Here is a 19515-nt window from a genome sequence, read left to right on the forward strand (position 1 = left end):
CTATCTATCTATCTATCTATCTATCTATCTATCATATAGTGCCTTTCATGTTTATCTATCTATCTATCTATTTATCTATCTATCTATCTATCTTATTATATAGTGCCTTTCACGTTTATCTATATATCTGTTAATATAGTGCCTTTCACATCTATCTATCTATCTATCTATCTATCTATCTATCTATCTATCTATCTATCTATCTATCTTATTATATGTGCCTTTCACGTTTATCTATATATCTGTTAATATAGTGCCTTTCACATCTATCTATCTATCTATCTATCTATCTATCTATCTATCTATCTATCATATAGTGCCTTTCATGTCTATCTATCTATCTATCTATCTATATATATATATATATATATATATATATATATATATATATATATATACAGTGATCCCTCGCTATATCGCGCTTCGCCTTTCGCGGCTTCACTCCATCGCGGATTTTATATGTAAGCATATTTAAATATATATCGCGGATTTTTCGCTGCTTCGCGGGTTTCTGCGGACAATAGGTCTTTTAATTTCTGGTACATGCTTCCTCAGTTGGTTTGCCCAGTTCATTTCATACAAGGGACGCTATTGGCAGATGGCTGAGAAGCTACCCAACTTACTTTCTCTCTCTCTCTCTCGCGCTGACGTAGGGGGGTGTGAGCAGGGGGGCTGTGTGAAGCTGCTTCCTGAAGGACATGCTGCACGGAGCTTCGCATACTTAAAAGCTCAAAGGGCACGTATTGATTTTTTTTATCTGTCTCTAGCTATCTCTCTCTATCTCTCTCTATCTCTCTCTCTCTCTCTCTTCCTGCTCCTGACAGAGGGGGTGTGAGCTGCCGCCTTCAACAGCTTTGTACCGGCGGTGCTTCGCATACTTAAAAGCCAAAAAGCCCTATTGATTTTTTTTTTGACTGCTTGCTTTGCACTCCTTTGAAAAGGAAGATATGTTTGCATTCTTTTAATTGTGAGACAGAACTGTCATCTCTGTCTTGTCATGGAGCACAGTTTAAACTTTTGAAAAAGAGACAAATGTTTGTTTGCAGTGTTTGAATAACGTTCCTGTCTCTCTACAACCTCCTGTGTTTCTGCGCAAATCTGTGACCCAAGCATGACATTCTAAAAATAACCATATAAACATGTGGTTTCTACTTCGCGGATTTTCCTATTTCGCGGGTGGCTCTGGAACGCAACCCCCGCGATGGAGGAGGGATTACTGTATATATATATAATATATATATATATACACATATATATACAGGGTGAGTAAAAATTATATTAACACTAATGGTCTATTTCTATCTCGACCACACCTTTCCAGGTCGATGTATAGTTCGTGGTGGATCATTGCCATGGCCTCTACACTCCCCTGATTTGACACCCTGTGATTTCTGGTTATGGGGTATGGTGAAGGAACGCGTGTGTGTATAGCAGGAAAGTTTGTCATATCAATTGGCTTTAAATGGTACTGTTGCGCATTGGTTTTTGTGCGTTGAACATGATGGCGAACAGGATGAGACATTCCTGTAAATCATCTTGCACACATGAAGTTTGTTTTGTGAATATATTGTGTCTGCCATTCAAATGTTAACATAATTTTGACTCTCCCTGTATATATATATAGGCATCAGTGCTAACCATTATGCCACTGTGCCACCCAGTTAAGGGTAGATGTTGGTACTGAAACATTTTTAAAGTAAGGTGAGCACTTCATTTGGGATTTCAGAACTGACAACGTTAGAAATTCATGAGACGATCCCAAGGGGGGCCAAGACTTCAGAACGGAGCCGACACGGGCTTGTTAAAGTGCTGTAATTTTTGCTATGCCCAATATTATTATACTATCATTGTATTCTTTAATTTTGTGCCATCAATCGATGGCACTTATTTGTGGATGTAATCAACAAGATACTTCAGAGGAAAAAGGAGTCTAATTTCGGCTTACAAATGGAGTTGAACATGAAATGCTTTCCTCAAATGGCGAAATCTGCCGCTCTCTCTACCTTTTATCTTCCTTTCTTTTGGAAAACACTTGACATAAAAGCTGCTATTTTTTCGGTAAGAGATATGAAATTAGCAGGCGCCTCGGGCTCCACGGTTTTTAATTATCATAAAGTATATACCTTGACTGGATCGGGCCAACCATAAATGCTGCCTCGAAATTTGTCCGTCTGTCTAAAAGTTTTCTCAGGCTTGTGGCAGCCCTGAGGTACTAAGATTCACATCGATATTAGTGATTTGTTATTTTTAAAATGCAGAAGTCAGAAAATCACCCAGCGTGGTCTGCCTCACACAGAGACCCGTGACGTTGATAGTTAACATTTTAAAAATCCGTATTACTAAGCCATTTTCACATCTCAAAGGGTACGTATCCTTGTTTCTCAACCATTGGGTTCGGCAGGTGAGTCACGAGTTCCTATCTTCTTCTATAATACGTTACCGTGGCTGTTCGTTTGTCTATCCAGAATTTTAAATCACATGTAGCTCGCAAACCGTTTCACCTATTGACTTGAAACTTGGTACACATGTACTACGTGGCGTCTACTATCCGCTTTCGGGGTGACAGTTTTATTACTCTTTTTATTTTTATTTTTATTGTAGAATCAACTCTCGGCAGCACGGAGCAGGGCGACCGTGCTGGCGCATGCGTACAGGCGCCGTTCTCGTGCCCTACCACCTTCGCTAATCATTCTTGAGGCAGATTGAAGACTTAAGTGTCAGATTAAGTGAAAAATTAAAGAAAACGGACTAAGTAATTGCAACACAAAAACTAACTTAATCAGTTTTAACGCGAAAAGATGCCGACAAAAGAAGAGAAGCAGCGGGCCGCTAGGGTGGAGTAAAGAAGAGCTGCTCGGGAAGCAAAACGAATGATAAACGTACAGAGAAAGAGGATGAATACTAGGAATGCTCAAGTCAAGTGTATTCGTGCAGTGCGCCATTACTGGTTTTGTATAATGGTAGTGGGTCGCAAAGTGGGTGCCTAAGCGATCATCACTGATGCCTGATAATAATAACAAATAATTAATTCTTTACATTTATTGCTACTCAAAGTGCTCTCCACGTAGGGATGACCTGGGAAGCGAACCCTCAGTCTTCTTACTGCAAAGCTGCAGCGCTACCATAGATAAATTTCCGCTCCTACAGTGAGGAACATAAGTGTTTGAACACCCTGCGATTTTGCAAGTTCTCCCACTTAGAAATCATGGAGGGGTCTGACATTCCCACTGTGAGAGACAGAATGTAAAAAAATAATTCAGAAAATCACATTGTATGATTTGTACAGAATTTCTTTGTATTGCACTGCTGCACATAAGTATTTGAACACCTGGCAATCAGCAAGAATTCTGGCTCTCAAAGACCTGTTACTCTGTCTTTAAGAAGTCCACCTCTACTCCACTTAGTAATCTTAATTAGTAGCACCTGTCTGAGCTCTTTAAAGACACCTGTCCACCCCACAGTCAGTCAGACTCCAACTACTACCATGGGCAAGACCACAGAGCTGTCAAATGACACCAGAGACAAAATTGTGGACCTCCACAAGGCTGGAAAGGGCTACGGGGAAATTGCCAAGCATCTTGGTGAAAACAGATCAACTGTTGGAGCAATTGTCAGAAAATGGAAGAGGCTAAAGACGACTATCAGTCTCCCTTGGACTGGGGCTCCATGCAAGATCTCACCTCGTGGGGTATCACAGATGATAAGAAAGGTGAGGAATCAGCACAGGACTACACGGGAGGAGCTGGTCAATGACATGAAGAGAGCTGGGACCACAGTTTCAAAAGTCACTGTCGGTAGAACACTATGCCATCATGGTTTCAAATCACACATTGCACGGAAGGTTCCCCTGCTCAAGTCATCACATGTCTAGGCCCGTCTGAAGTTTGCCAATGACCATCTGGATGATCCCGAGGAGGCATAGGAGAAAGTCATGTGGTCAGATGAGACCAAAATAGAACTTTTTGGTCTAAACTTCACTCGCCGTGTTTGGAGGAAAAAGAAGGAGGAGTTGCATCCCAAGAACACCATCCCTACTGTGAAGCATGGGGGTGGAAACATCATGCTTTGGGGGTGCTTTCCTGCGAAGGGGACAGGATGACTGCCCTGTATTAAGGAGAGGATGAATGGGGCCATGTATTGTGAGATTTTGAGCCTTTTGGTTCAGCTCTGTCTTCACCACGACGGACTGTTGCAGAGCCGGATGCCGCACCGATTTGTCTGTCGACCTCCTGCTCCATTCTTCCATCACTCGTGAACAAGACCCCGAGATACTTGAACTCCTACACTTGAGGCAGTAAAGTGCTTCGCAGCGCTTCCTCCAGGGACTCCAAGAAGGCTGGGTACTCCGAACTGCCGCTCGGCACGTAAGCGCAAACAACAGTCAGAGTCCTTCCCCCAACTCGAAGGCGCAGGGAAGAAACCCTCTCATCCAACGGGGAGAACCCCAACGTACAGGCCTCGAGCCGGGGGGGCCAGAAGCAAGCCCACACCTGCCTTTCACCCACAGCAACTCCAGGGCGGAACAAAGTCCAGCCTCTCTCAAGAGGAATGGTTCCAGAGCCCAGACCGTGCGTAGAGGTGAGCCCGACTATATCTAGCTGGTACCTCTCAGCCTCTCACACCAGTTCAGGCTCCTTCCCCGCCAGAGAGGTAACATTCCATGTCCCAAGAGCCAGTTTTGGTAACCGAGGGTCGGAACGCCAGATGGTGGGCCCACGAGAGAGCGGAACCACGTTGCTCCTTCAGGGCCGAGCCTGGCTGGGCCCCGTGGTCAGAGGTCCAGCCACCAGGGCCTGGCTCCAGGGTGGGGCCCCGGGTACCCTTTCCCGGGCAAGGGAAATGCCGATCCTTGATTTAAATCCATGTAGGGTCATAGGATTCAGAAATGAAATCCATGAGTTGGAGAAGAGGAGGCTGGTGGACTTCACCTTGTGGTGCAGAGAGACCCACCTGCCCTTCAACATCAGCTGGTGCTGGACGTTCACGTGTTCCTGTTTACTTGCCTGCTTACTGGGCCCACTTACAATTTCAGACAAGATGAGACATTTCAACAGAACACTTCAATTTACAGAAATTTTGGAATGATTTATGAAGGAGCAACCTCAGTGGTGAGGGGAACCTTGAAAAGTATAATAACTTCGGTGTGAGGATGCACATCAGGGGTCCATGGTGGAGTGCTGGTTTTCAAGTAAAAACAGTGTGGCTCAGGCTCTGAGGGTACGGTGACAGCTGAGGAGTTGTTATCCGTGCTGAACCGCGCTGATTGTAAGGAGGGCGACAAACCCCCAATAAGGGTATAGAGTGACGGGGGGGGTGGATTCAGGATGAAAAACCAAGGAGCGAGAAAAGAAAAGCAGAATTTAGAGGTGGTCAGTGACCCTGCGAGGGAGTGAGAACGACGGCCCTCCATGGGTGGATCGTCCCCCGCTGATCAGTTTGGAAGTGAGTGAGGGGCGATCATGAGGACCCCTGGGGATCCTGTAAACACCAAGGTGGGCATTGTGCAAGACGGACAGCCAAAGGATGGTAGTCGGGATTAGAGTCGGCGTCTCAAGGCGTGTAGGGTGAGCTTCAGGACCGTCTTAGCAGCATCGTCAGCCCCCCAAGGCGAAATAGTGTTTTGAAACATACATAGGCATCAGAAACATCGGGGACCCCTATGCTCCTGGGGCCCCCAGCCAGTGCCCTTATGTTAAACAGCCCTGGGGGAGGCGTAGATGTGCCAAGGAGATTAGAAACCCGATGTCGTTGTGGTTTTACACTTGGTCTTTAGCTTATGTTTCGTTGGGTTTTAATCCTCACCTCTGCTCTGATTTTATTGGAATATTGATTTCCTTTTGGAAGAAACACAGCACTTGTTGTTTGGAACACTTTGTTAATAAAATGCACTTGAGGCGCCAACCTTTGCTTGTGTATGTGCCCTCATCGCCCACTCCACTCACTGTGCGTGACTATTAAAGGGGTTTAAGGGAGCATGCCAGCTGCGGACGACGGTGTGAACGTTAGACCCCATGATGATTCGGCGACCCCTTCTCGATTTTACTGTCTCTAATTTCTCGATTAACTCTTTCACGCCTCATTTTACAAGGATGCCAGCTTTTAAGCACACATGGAATGGGCGCAGCAGATACGAAGCTGGCAAGTATTTCTGTACACCCTGAAAATGTGAAACCAGAGAAGAGGCCATTTAGATTAGCGTTTCTACAAAAGGCAGGAGAACAGCTCACACCACACCATATTGGCGGAAAGGAGTTGCACAGTCGCTGCGGCCACCTTGGACAAGAAGAACTCGCCTTCTGAGGAAGCCTATTTGAGAAATCTTTCCAACAGGGAGGCAGAAATAGTCTCTGATTACAAGCTCAGCTGGGCACAAGTGTGGCATCAAAGATAAGAAGCTTCACCCACTTGAAATTCATCAATAAGGCATGCCAGCAGGTTCATTCAGATTTACACACACATGGCATCTGCCACCCATGATAATTCCAGTTCAGAGCTGTAAACTCTTAGGCAGGGATGGATCCTAAATCCAGGGGTCCCTGGGCCTGACAACACAATGAGGGTGGGCACAACTCTGCTCCATATCCAGCCGGAATCAACCTGTCGATCTGTTGAATTAAAGTGCATTATTCATTCCATATTCCAACACTTATTTGTATTTGTAGAACATCAAACGCAATGTCATATCTCAGTTATAGTAGCGGAGTCGGCAGCACATACAATATCAACACTGGGATTAGGACTGGCAATAGATGGCAGCCTGTAATTACTTTGTATTCACGATGTGCGTCAGTGCAAGAGTGGCATTTAGTGGTGGCAAGTGGGGTGACCACTCCAGACCCCATGCCTAAGGGGGCCCCGCTTTTGAGGTCCACGTGTCCCGTGCGAGCAGATTTGTCAAGTTATATTCTCCAGTATATACAGTCATATGAAAAAGTATGGGACCCCCTCTCAGCCTGCATAATAATTGACTCTCCTTTCAACAATAAAGATACCAGTGGTCTGTCTTTCATTTCCTAGGAACATCTGAGTACTGCGGTGTTTTCCGAACAAAGATCTTTAGTGACGCAGTATTTAGTTGTATGAAATTAAATCAAATGTGAAAAACTGGCTGTGCACAAATGTGGGTCCCCTTGTCATTGTGCTGATTTGAATGCCTGTCACTGCTCAATGCTGATTACTTGGTGTGATGAGCTCATTAAGCCTTGAACTTCATAGACCGGTGTGTCCATCATGAGATATAAAGGTATTTAAGGTGGTCAATTGCAAGTTGTGCTTCCTTCCCTTTGACTCTCCTCTGAAGAGTGACAGCATGGGATCCTCAAAGCAACTCTCCAAAGATCTGAAAACAAAGATTGTTGAGTCTCCTGGTTTAGGGGAAGGCTACAAAAAGCCATCTCAGAGGTTTAAACTGTCAGTTTCTGTAACTGTAAGGAATGGAATCAGGAAATGGAAGGCCACAGGCACAGTTGCTGTTAAACCCAGCAGGTCTGGCAGGCCAAGAAAAATACAGGAGCGGCATATGAGCAGGATTGTGAGAATGGTGACAGACAACCCACAGATCACCTCCAAAGACCTGCAAGAACATCTAACTGCAGATGGTGTATCTGTACATCGTTCTACAATTCAGCGCAATTTGCACAAAGAACATCTGCATGGCAGGGTGATGAGAAAGAAGCCCTTTCTGCACTCACGCCACAAACAGAGTCGCTTGTTGTATGCCAATGCTCATTTAGACAAGCCAGATTCATTTGGGAACAAAGTGCTTTGGACCGATGAGACAAAAATGGAGTTATTTGGTCAGAAGAAAAAGCACTTTGCATGGCGGAAGAAGAACACCGCATTCCAAGACAAACACCTGCTATGTACTGTCAAATTTGGTGGAGGTTCCATCATGCTGTGGGGCTGTGTGGCTAGTTCAGGGACTGGGACCCTTGTTAAAGTCGAGGGTCGGATGAATTCAACTCAATATCAACAAATTCTTAAGGATAATGTTCAAGCATCAGTCACAAAGTTGAAGTTACACAGGGGTTGGATATTCCAACAAGACAATGAGCCCAAAACACAGTTGGAAATCTACAAAGTCATTCATGCAGAGGGAGAAGTACAATGTTCTGGAATGGCCGTCACAGTCCCCTGACTTGAATATCAGAGAAAATCTATGGGATGATTTGAAGCAGGCTGTCCATCAAATTGAACTGAACTGGAGAGATTTTGTATGAAGAATGGTCAACAATACCTCCATCCAGAATCAGACACTCATCAGAGGCTATAGGAGGACAGCGTCTAGAGGACAAAAGGAGGCTCAACTAAGTATTGATGTCATATCTCTGTTGTGTGCCCACATTTATGCACCTGTCTAATTTTGTTATGATGCATGTTGCATATTTTCTGTTAATCCAATAAACTTACTGTCACTGCTGAAATCCTACTGTTTCCATAAGGCATGTCAGATATTAAAAGGAAGTTGCTACTTTGAAAGCTCAGCCAATGAGAAACAGAAATCCAAAGAATTAAGAGGGGACTTTTTCATATGACTGTATATTTATAATATATATTATAATAAAAAAATCTTGAAAGGAAATGAGATATGATTTTCTCAGAGAGACACTTTCATGTCCTGCGAGACGAGACTTTGTTTCAAGAGATTTAACCAGGCCCGGGACCAGAAATAAAGGGCAAAGAGTAGATGACAAAGTAGAACGTCGTAAAGAATTCAAAAACGTTGGCGCCATACACATGAAGAGCAGGTTAGAGTCTATAGAAGTACGAACATTCGAAAGTCTCCAAAAAATGATAGTAAAGATCGCATTAGCGCAAACAAAAGGATATTATTACAGCGAAAAGAGATCAAATATATTGTTCGGCTTTAAACTTTACATCGGAGACTTATGGATCGTCTAATTTGTGTTGCCATCAGGGATAAGTTGTGTTTCTTCCCAATGAAGAGGCATATCTACGAGAATTAAAAGATGTGTTGTTTGGTGAAAGTGAAATCCACATACATGAGCGGCACAGATGTGAAGTGGCTGGCGTGTAGCACAGGCCAGGGGGTTGGCGAGCGAAGTGACCAGGGGGCGAAGCCCCCTAATATAAATATATATATATATATATATATATATATATCCACCCATCCATCCATTTTCCAACCCGCTGAATCCGAACACAGGGTCACGGGGGTCTGCTGGAGCCAATCCCAGCCAACACAGGGCACAAGGCAGGAACCAATCCTGGGCAGGGTGCCAACCCACCGCAGGATAATAAACTTCAAGTGTGGTAATTAACTAACGTTCCTTGGTTAGGGGGGTTATATAGAGTTTGGAGTGAAACACAGCCTGGAAATTTGGGAATCTTTGCAAAAATTGTTTAGGATGGGTTCAGTGGTGCAGATAATGCATTTTATCGATATGCTACAATCTGTTCAAATTAAGCAAAACTCGGGTGGATTTTTCGTTAACGTTTAGCATTTTTCCACTCCAGGAATTTTCTTTTCAGGAAACAATGCGCGCCAGTATGATGAAGCCCCCGGGTCTCTTTTGCATGATGCGTTCCCACCGCACAACAGAAACTGTAACCTCTATGCAAACTATGTGACCTGCAAAGAAGAGTGATGCGGTGCGAAGTGAGGCGCGATTGGGTGGTCCATGTGGGAGACCCTCGCACTTCATTACTTCGAAGCAATCACAGCTTTAGGGAGAGATTATTGCTTCGATGTGATTCAGTGTGCGGCGCACCAGGAAAGGCAGCTGATAAAGAGTTTGGGTGGTGCGACGTGCAGCACTCCATCTTTATCGATAGCCTTCCGAAATCTAAACTACTCATGGATTTGTAAAATGGCACCAGTGCTTGAGGTCAACTGTAACTGTTGTCACATATTATGTTTTGCGTACTTTTTAGCTGGATCCGCCTCTTGCTTCTTTTTAGAGGGGTCCTAGAGAATAACTTACTGGGGATATCTCTTTAAGGGGAGTTGGGGGCCAAACTACGCCTGTGGGTCCTTGACGAACGGTACGTTGGTGTGACGTAAAGGTTAACTGACTTTAAAAAGGCAAGGGGGCGAGTATGAAAAAAAAACAAAAACAAGAAAGGAGAAGGAGAGGAAGGTGAACAAGAGAGAAGGAGCTGTAAGCAGTAAAGCAAGCAAGTAAGACTCGGGAATAAGGATTGTTGGGTGCACGGATAGGATTTCCTTTCAACCTAACAGGACCTTCGGAGTTCACGTCTTGTCTTGGCTGTTATGGAGCGGGCGTCGGCCATGGACGAACGCTAGCTAGCGCGGAGACTCCCGGGTGTGACGGATTTTCATCCCTCCTCAAAAGAACTGACACTAAGCCGGTGAGATCGCTTCTTGTTATCAATAAGTTCAGTAAAAGTATCGGCGGCATCACCTCTGGATTGGTCGCTAGAGTTACTGCAGTTTTCCCCCCTGGCTGAGTGAAGATAAACTTTTTAAACAACGTTAATATAAAAGGGACTGGGGTACATTGCGGGAATTGTATGTATGCGTCCGCTTGTTATTTATATACTAGTCATTCAGCCCGTTACAATAACGGACGCTAGAACAGTAGTGCATAAACGTTAGTAGAAACAGTCTATATTAAATGGCAAGGGACTTTGACCTTATTCTTTTTTGTTGGTCGTATTTTTCTTTGTCTTTCAGCCTTTCTTTTGTTGATGTTTACTTTCTGAGCTGACCGTTCTTTGTGGGCTGCCGCCGTGTATTGTGTGTCTTTAATTTTCTGAGACAGTAATACTGTCTTGTGCGTCCGTAATATACCTTTAATTTTCTCTGGCGGTAATACAGGCGTGCGCTTCAGTAAAATACCTTTACTTTTCTGTGACAGTACTACTGGCTTGTATGTGGCTGTAATACGAGTCACTGTATTGTGTACCTTTTAATTTCCTCTCGCAGTAATACTGGTTTCTATTTCCGTAAAACGCCTGTAACTTTCTCTGACAGTAATATCGCGCATCGCACAGTGCCCCGCGCATGCGCACTTCACCAGAAGAGACACACGGACACCTGGACGCACACAGGGATTTTATTAAAGAGGATGTAACATAGATCTAAGTAAATGTGAAGATATGTGGGTTGTTTAGAAATAGGATGTTTCTTTTTTCATTTTTCTGGTTTTCTTTGCTATTGCGCCGAATGCTGGGTAGTATATTAGAGTGTTCAAGGGGGTTGTATATAGGTATAGTGTTTAAAAGGGCGTTTATTGTTGTTTCAGTTATAATATATATTGTTTTTGTGATTGATGAAAAGATTGATTGGGTGATTTATTTCACAAGCATAAATTCACAATAGTTCATTTCATCTGGGGACTCCAAATTGAGGCTTAGGTTCTGACGGTTGCCGTTCCTAATAGAATTGAAGATGTGAGTTCCAAAATCTGCGAATTACACCCTTTGGTAAAATTTAGTGAACTTTTCATGCAGTTGGTCATGCGCCGAAAATATGTTTGAGCTTCAAAACCTGCTAATTGCAACAGTGTAGCGCTAAAGTTTTAGGGATTTAGTTTCAAAATCTGCTTACGGACCCAGATTTTCCTATTTTATTTTTTGTACTTAATTGAAGAGCTCAGTTCCAAAATCAGCTATTTTTTTCCTAAGAGTAGGAGATATTTTGTGTGTGACGGGCTCCTTATCCAACAAAAGGGGAGCTCGCTACACAACCAATCCGCACAATTTATCTCCCTGTGCCAGTTTTGTGTGTTGCATAACAGGAACTGTAAACTTGCCAGTGAGAAGTGAATCGTGTTTGGAAATCGCGACTTCACGAGGGGAGATTATTATTTCAGTGTGGCTCTCCGCCAGCTTCATGCCAGTGAATGAAGTGCTTTACCCATCTCAGGCCCACAGCACTCTTGACGTAAAGTGTAGTGAGGACAGGGTGGGCGTCCCTAAAGTCCGCGGTCATCTCTTTAGTCTTATGAGCCTCGACTGACAGGACAGGTTGCTGTACCTGCGCCAGTCCACCTGCTGCTCCACTTCCATTCTGCCCTCTAGTGGTTGTAGTCACATGTGCGGGTCTCTGCAGAGTCTCTGAGCTGTTCCATATTTGATACTTCAATAAACATAATTTAATTGCATTTTGACACATGGAATATTTTCTGCACAGCTACGCAAACATAGAAAAGTAAATCTAATCAACGGGAGATGCACTTTCTGAGCCAACGACGGCAAGATGCTCATCAAACAGTATGGAGGATAACAAGAACAACTGTCGAGGTAAGCGAGACGCGAGTGTGCGTGCCAACCCACACAATTGGTTTTCGTCTTGCTGCACCCTTTATTAGTGCCCACTGAAGCAAAAATGCACTGAATATTAATAACCTTTTTCTTTTAATCAAAATGTATTTTGATAACAAATACTGTTGAAGAAGTCATTCCAATTTTATATAGCGCCTTACATAGAGAGGGAGGGGCCAATTCAGCCACCACCAATGTGGAGCATCAACCTGGATGATGAAACCGCAGCCATTTTGTGCAAGTATACTCGCCACACATTAGTTATTAGGTCAGTGGTTCTCAAACTGTGGGGCGCGCTCCCCTAGAAAAAAGGGGGCGCAAATGTTGCTATATGTGGTGCAATTTCGCTATTCGTAGGGAAATTTTAAACTTGTAGCAGTGTATCGGCAGCAAAAAATATACGAATAAATTTTATCAGAGTTTCAAAAAACGTTAGGGGGGCGCGATTAAAACTGTTATGAAAACTCGGGTCGCAAATACTTAAACATTGGGAAACGCTGTATTAGGTAATGAAGAGGCGACAGACATAATTAGGGTGTTTGGCGGGCCAGAATGGACCAGGCCGTGATGCACAATTTAGACTGGACATTGGGGGAAATGCCCTACTCTTTTTACAAAAAGATACCCAGGAATCTTTAATGACCATGAAGAGTCAGGCTTTGGGTCTCATTTGAAAGATGTTGGGAACATTTGCAATACAGTGTGCCCGTCACTGCACTGGGGGCATTGGGATTCACACACAGACCACAGGATGAGCGCCCCCTGCTGGCCTCACCTACACCTCTTCCTGCAGCAATCCAAGCTTTTCCTAGATGGTCTCCCACCCAAGTACTGTCTGGGTGACCTGTTCTGGTATGACTGCTGGCACACACCATGTTGGCACATTGATGCCCATTCTTGTTTTACATAACTCAATTATCTGAATGCATTGTTTTTAGGTATGTGAAACGTTTTTAAAGTAACTTTTAAAAGTGGAACAATAAACACAAAGTGATTCAGCCTATAAAGTCACAAATATACGGCGGATGAAAGAAGAATAACGGCATACACACACTGGGCACATCATTAGGACCACCTGCTCATGCGTGCAATGATTTAGCCAGCCCATCATGTGGCAGCAGTGCAATGCATGGAATCTTGCAAATTCGGGTCAGGAGCTTCAGTTAATGTTCACATCAAACAGTAGAATGGGGGAAACAAATGTGACCTCAGTGATTTCACCCATGGCATAACTGTTGGCGCTAGATGGGCCGAAACCGCCAATCTCCTGGGATTTTCATGTACAACAGTCTCTTGAGTATGGCTTCTTAAATTATGGGTCGCCACCCGTTTTTGGTCACGGTTTGCCACCCGTTGAGTTGCCGTGGGCGGGTTAAACAATTGACAATACTATGCTGTGGGTGTTGGCATCGATTTTTTTTTTTTTTTTTTTTTTTCCTTCTTCCCCCAAGGTGGGCTTCACCCCCTATGAGTGTCGCCGGAGATTTCTAAGAGGGCCAAGACTGACGGTTGCCATGGACACTGAGAAGGGCAACATTGGGTTGTGAAAAAAAAAAAAGCTTAAGAGACACTGCTGTTGAGTTTACCCAGAATGGTGCCAAACTCACCTTGTTGATGAGGGTGGTCAGATGGTAAAGGGCAAGGCGGGTTTGAAAGGCCAGAAGGGCTACGGTAACTCAGATGTCCACTCTGAACAAAGCATCTCAGAATGTACAACATGTCAAACCATGAGGTGGATGAGCTACCACACCAGAAGACCACGGCGGGTCCCTCTAACGTCCACTAAAAACAAAGCTCAGGCTGCAGTGGGCACAGGCTCAGCAAAACTGGCCAGCTGACAGCCAGAAAAAACAGTCTGGTGTGATGAGTCTCGATGTCTGCAGGGGCACACAGTTGATCGGGTCAGAGTTTGGTGCCAACAGCATGAATCCATGCACCCAACCTTGCTTTGTGTCTGCAGTCCAGAATGCTAGTGGTGGTGGTGGTGTAATGGTATGGGGAATGTCTCCTTGGCCCACTTTGTGCCCATTAAAACCAATCAATCATCGCTTGAATGCCACGGCCTATTTGAGAATTGCCACTGACCAGGTGCATCCCTTCATGCTGTCCAGTGGCTACTATCAATATGATGATGCCCCATGACCAAGACCAGATTAAGACCCCCACGGACCCCTGAGTGACTTAACTCCTTTTAATAGATACCTGATCATATTTTGAACTTACTTTTAAATCTGAGTTTACTCAATCGTTTAATCTACCGGGGGGGGTGTCCCGGTCCCGGTCCCCCACATGGCCATTTCAACCAGCAGATACTCAAACATTAAAGGCAACCCCTTGCCATCACACCCAGAACGCCCTTGACAGTAGGTAGATCTGCCCCTGCCCATGTCACAAAGCAAACTGGCGTCACGAACATGACAATGGCCAAGGTTGTCCTTTGGTAGCCCCTCCCAGTCACCAGACCTGAATCCAGAAGGACACCTTGGAGAGGCATGTGCAGGTGACAAATCCGATCAGGTCATCATGGAGTAGGACCTCCAAGGAATGTGTCCAACATCAGGCCGTGAAGAACTGAGGCTGTTGGGAGAGCCAATAGGTGGTCCTGCCAGGTGTGAGTAGAGTGGGCTATGAGCGAGTGATTGGACATGCCACATAGACTTGTACAAATAAAGAACACGCTGATGCCACACCCGTGACATTAACATGTCATGTAAAGGTCCACAGACTAATACATTAGGCTGAAATTTGATTTTCATTTTCTACATAGCTTTTACCGTTCATGTGTTTATGAATTTACTTATTCCAATTCATTTCTTGATTGCTACTCTTCCACTACAAAACAATACCTATTATCCTACGCATTACCCAAATAAACAGCCGTGTCATATTTCTGCATGAAGAATACCGGCGAGATCTGAAGATTAGGAAAGAGTAACCACGGCAACAAGGAAAGGCCATTAACTCCCGTATTTATTGCAAGTTTCGTCAAGAGAAAGCAGCAAATTAGCGTTAAGTGTGACATACGATTGCCGTGTCAATACTGGAGATGATTTCCATTTATGTTTTTTTTACAAATTTAGAACAATTACAGTTGGCACAGCCGAGCGTCTCCTTCAAGAATCACCCAAATTACAAGTCGTGTGCTCTCTGCTTTTATGTTACTGCTGAATCACATCGGCGTCCCCTGGGGTCCTCACGACCTGCAGGAAAAGTACGTGGGCTTTCCTCGCCAGTCTGAATCAAAACATCGGAATATCTTAAGGTGCCGACATTTCTAGAGGCTTGCCATGTTTTACACGCACTTCAACACGGCTCTGGTGGGGTTGGTTTAAAATAACATGGCATGTGAGGGACTGTAACAACCTGGAAAATTAGGAAATAACTGTCTAATTTCATAAAATAACACAAATCTTACATGCATATTACCCCGTTCTGTAGAAAGAAAAATTAAAATTAAAATAGACACCGCATTTAGGGGACATCTTCAGGCTTCAACTACAGTAAACAGTACCACCCTGAGCAGAGAGGGGGCGCTGTGCACAACACCGGCTCCAGTTTCACCAGCACTGGTCAGATTGACGAGGGACGTCAGCCAACAAAACCCCGCCCCTTCCTGCTCGCGCTATAAAAACTCGGAGACCAGCAGAAGTGAGCATTCATAAGTGAGGAAGACCAGGAGCTCCAACTCGGAAGGGACACTTTCAACAATTAATGGGACAAATAAAGAAGGGGGCCGTACTTTTATAAATCCTTAATAACCACCCACCTGAAACTGGAACTTCACCTCTTTTGATTTGGCCCTCCTGGTTCATTCATACAACACGAATCATCACACTGGATACACGTATGATCAGTCCGTCTATTATATAGCGCCTTTGAATCTATCTATCTATAATATAGTGCCTTTCACTCTATTAGATAGATACAGATAGACAGAGAGAGTGAAAGGCACTATATTATAGATAGAAAAGCACTCTCTCTCTCTCTCTCTCTATAATATAGTGCCTTTTACTCAAATGGTGCTTTTCTATTTATCTATTATATAGTGCCTTTCACTCTATGCCTCGTGCAAAAATTCGCTGACAACACTGGTATCGTGGGCTGCATTAGGAGTGGGCAGGAGGAGGAGTATAGGAACCTAATCGAGGACTTTGTTAAATGGTGCGACTCAAACCACCTACAACTGAACACCAGCAAAACCAAGGAGCTGGTGGTGGATTTTAGGAGGACCAGACCCCTCATGGACCCCGTGATCATCAGAGGTGACTGTGTGCAGAGGGCGCAGACCTATAAATACCTGGGAGTGCAGCTGGATGATAAATTAGACTGGACTGCCAATACTGATGCTCTGTGCAAGAGAGGACAGAGCTGACTATACTTCCTTAGAAGACTGGCGTCCTTCAACATCTGCAATAAGATGCTGCAGATGTTCTATCAGATGGTTGTGGCGAGCGCCCTCTTCTATGCGGTGGTGTGCTGGGGAGGCAGCATAACAAAGAAGGACGCCTCACGCCTGGACAAACTGGTGAGGAAGGCAGGCTCTATTGCAGGCACGGAGCTGGACAGTCTGACATCTGTGGCGGAGTGACGGGTGCTGAGCAGACTCCTGTCAATCATGGAGAATCCACTGCATCCACTGAACAGGATCATCTCCAGACAGAGGAGCAGCTTCAGCGACAGACTGCTGTCACCGTCCTGCTGCACTGACAGACTGAGGAGATCGTTCCTCCACCACACTATGTGACTCTTCAATTCCACCCCTTTATAAACGTTAACATTATTCAAAGTTATTGTCTGTTATACCTGCATTGTTATCACGCTCTCTTTAATATTTTTTATCAGTATGCTGCTGCTGGAGTATGGGAATTTCCTCTTGGGATTAATAATCTGAATCTGTGATCTCCTTTTCTTTATTACTTTCAGACCATTTTGTATTCATTCTTTTGAATTAAAGGATTTAAAAATAAGACCTCTAACTGATGAGAGCATGAGGCGCTGGCACACTCCTGCTCACCTTGCGGTGGTCCTCAAGATCAGTTTGGTACGTCTGGCTGAGCTCTTTTTTTTTTTTCCTGTGCCGCCCAGATTAGCAGTGAGCTCCCTGTGTAGTCAGTAAGGGTACATGAGAGTCCGGGACGTCGTCGCTTACTTTTGTTGGGAGGCCAATCGCTCCAGACCACACGTTTAGAGCTGGACACCTTCTAAAATCTGCTTCATTGATCGAGAAACAGTTTGAATTGTTGGGTTTAAAACGGCTGTGCAAGCTTTGTGTCAAGGTGACGTTTTAGGACTTAGAGAAGGAATTGCCAGATATGGTGTGGAGAAAGAATTGGAGGTCACTGAGTGCATCACATCAGCATGGAGGGCATTTTATGGTTTTTCAGTTACAAAAGAAACTTGGTGATCTGCAATGGAGAAAAGTGCACTCAGCCTTGGCCGCCAATTCTTTCCTTAATACAATGAGAGCTTCAGAAATGAGCCGGGCTCTCTTTGTGCTGTAAGAGAAACCATTTTTCATCTTTTGGTTTATTGTGAAAGGTTGAAGCTTTTGTTCCGTTTCTTAGATTTTTTTTTTTTTTTTTTTTTTTTATGGTTTGAGGAAAAGAACTCTCAGGAGTTTGGTGTATTTTAGAGTATTTAGTAATAAGTGCATAAGTGGAAAGTTCCTGTTAGGACAACCTAAACTAGCAGTGCTGAAGACGAGAAGAAAGAAAAAGAAAGAGAGAATAAAAACTCCTGGTGACCAACAGACTACAACTGTTCAAAGATTTTATTAAATATAGATTGAAATTTAAATTTAGCAACCACAAGCGGATTAAAACCATTAGTGTTTAGTGAGAAATGGAAGGACAGGTGCGGGGGGCAAACTGGTGATAAACTGGTAATTAATTGAAAGCATTGATGTGTATTAATCAGGACATCGGGTACTTCTGACCACTTCAACTGGGTGTTTGATTTACTGTGTGGAGTAGGAGGGGTGTAGAGGTGAGATGTGGGTTTCCTCCGGGCACTCCGGTTTCCTCCCACAGTCCAAAGACATGCAGGTTAGGTGGATTGGCGATTCTAAATTGGCCCTAGTGTGTGCTGGGTGTGTGGGTGTGTTTGTGTGTGTCCTGCGGTGGGTTGGCACCCTGCCCAGGATTGGTTCCCTGCCTTGTGCCCTGTGTTGGCTCTGATTGGCTCCAGCAGACCCCCGTGACCCTGTGTTCGGATTCAGCGGGTTGGAAAATGGATGGATGGATTTCTATTATATAGCGCCATTCATTTCGATCTATGTATCTGTCATTATATAGCGCCAGTCATTTCAATCTATGTATCTACATAGATCGAAATGACTGGCGCTATATAATGACAGATACATAGATCGAAATGACTGGCGCTATATAATGACAGATACATAGATCGAAATGACTGGCGCTATATAATGACAGATGCATAGATCGAAATGACTGGCGCTATATAATGACAGATGCATATATCGAAATGACTGGCGCTATATAATAAGATACATTAAATGACTGGCGCTATATAATGACAGATGCATAGATCGAAATGACTGGCGCTATATAATAAGATACATCAAATGACTGGCGCTATATAATGATAGATACATAGATCGAAATGACTGGCGCTATATAATAAGATACATTAAATGACTGGCGCTATATAATGACAGATGCATAGATCGAAATGACTGGCGCTATATAATGACAGATACATAGATCGAAATGACTGGCGCTATATAATGACATGCATAGATCGAAATGACTGGCGCTATATAATAAGATACATCGAAATGACTGGCGCTATATAATGATAGATACATAGATCGAAATGACTGGCGCTATATAATAAGATACATCGAAATGACTGGCGCTATATAATGATAGATACATAGATTGAAATGACTGGCGCTATATAATAAGATACATCGAAATGACTGGCGCTATATAATGATAGATACATAGATCGAAATGACTGGCGCTATATAATAAGATACATCGAAATGACTGGCGCTATATAATGATAGATACATAGATTGAAATGACTGGCGCTATATAATGATAGATACATAGATCGAAATGAATGGCGCTATATAATGACAGATACATAGATCGAAATGACTGGCGCTATATAATGATAGATACATAGATCGAAATGAGTGTCGCTACATATCTGTCATTATATAGCGCCATTCATTAGATCGATCGATCTATCTGTGTATCATTATATAGTGCCTTTCATTCGTTTCGCTGTCCTTTCCAA

General features: G+C 43.9%; 1 protein-coding gene across 1 annotated transcript in view; it reads right to left on the reverse strand.

Annotated features, from left to right (window-relative positions):
- The window catches only part of hcrtr2 (hypocretin (orexin) receptor 2), a 100056-nt gene that overhangs the window by 79586 nt on the left and 955 nt on the right, over positions 1-19515 (reverse strand). The gene's annotated exons all lie outside the window — the stretch shown is intronic.

Source organism: Erpetoichthys calabaricus, chromosome 15, assembly GCF_900747795.2.
Source record: "Erpetoichthys calabaricus chromosome 15, fErpCal1.3, whole genome shotgun sequence".
Taxonomy (NCBI): domain Eukaryota; kingdom Metazoa; phylum Chordata; class Cladistia; order Polypteriformes; family Polypteridae; genus Erpetoichthys; species Erpetoichthys calabaricus.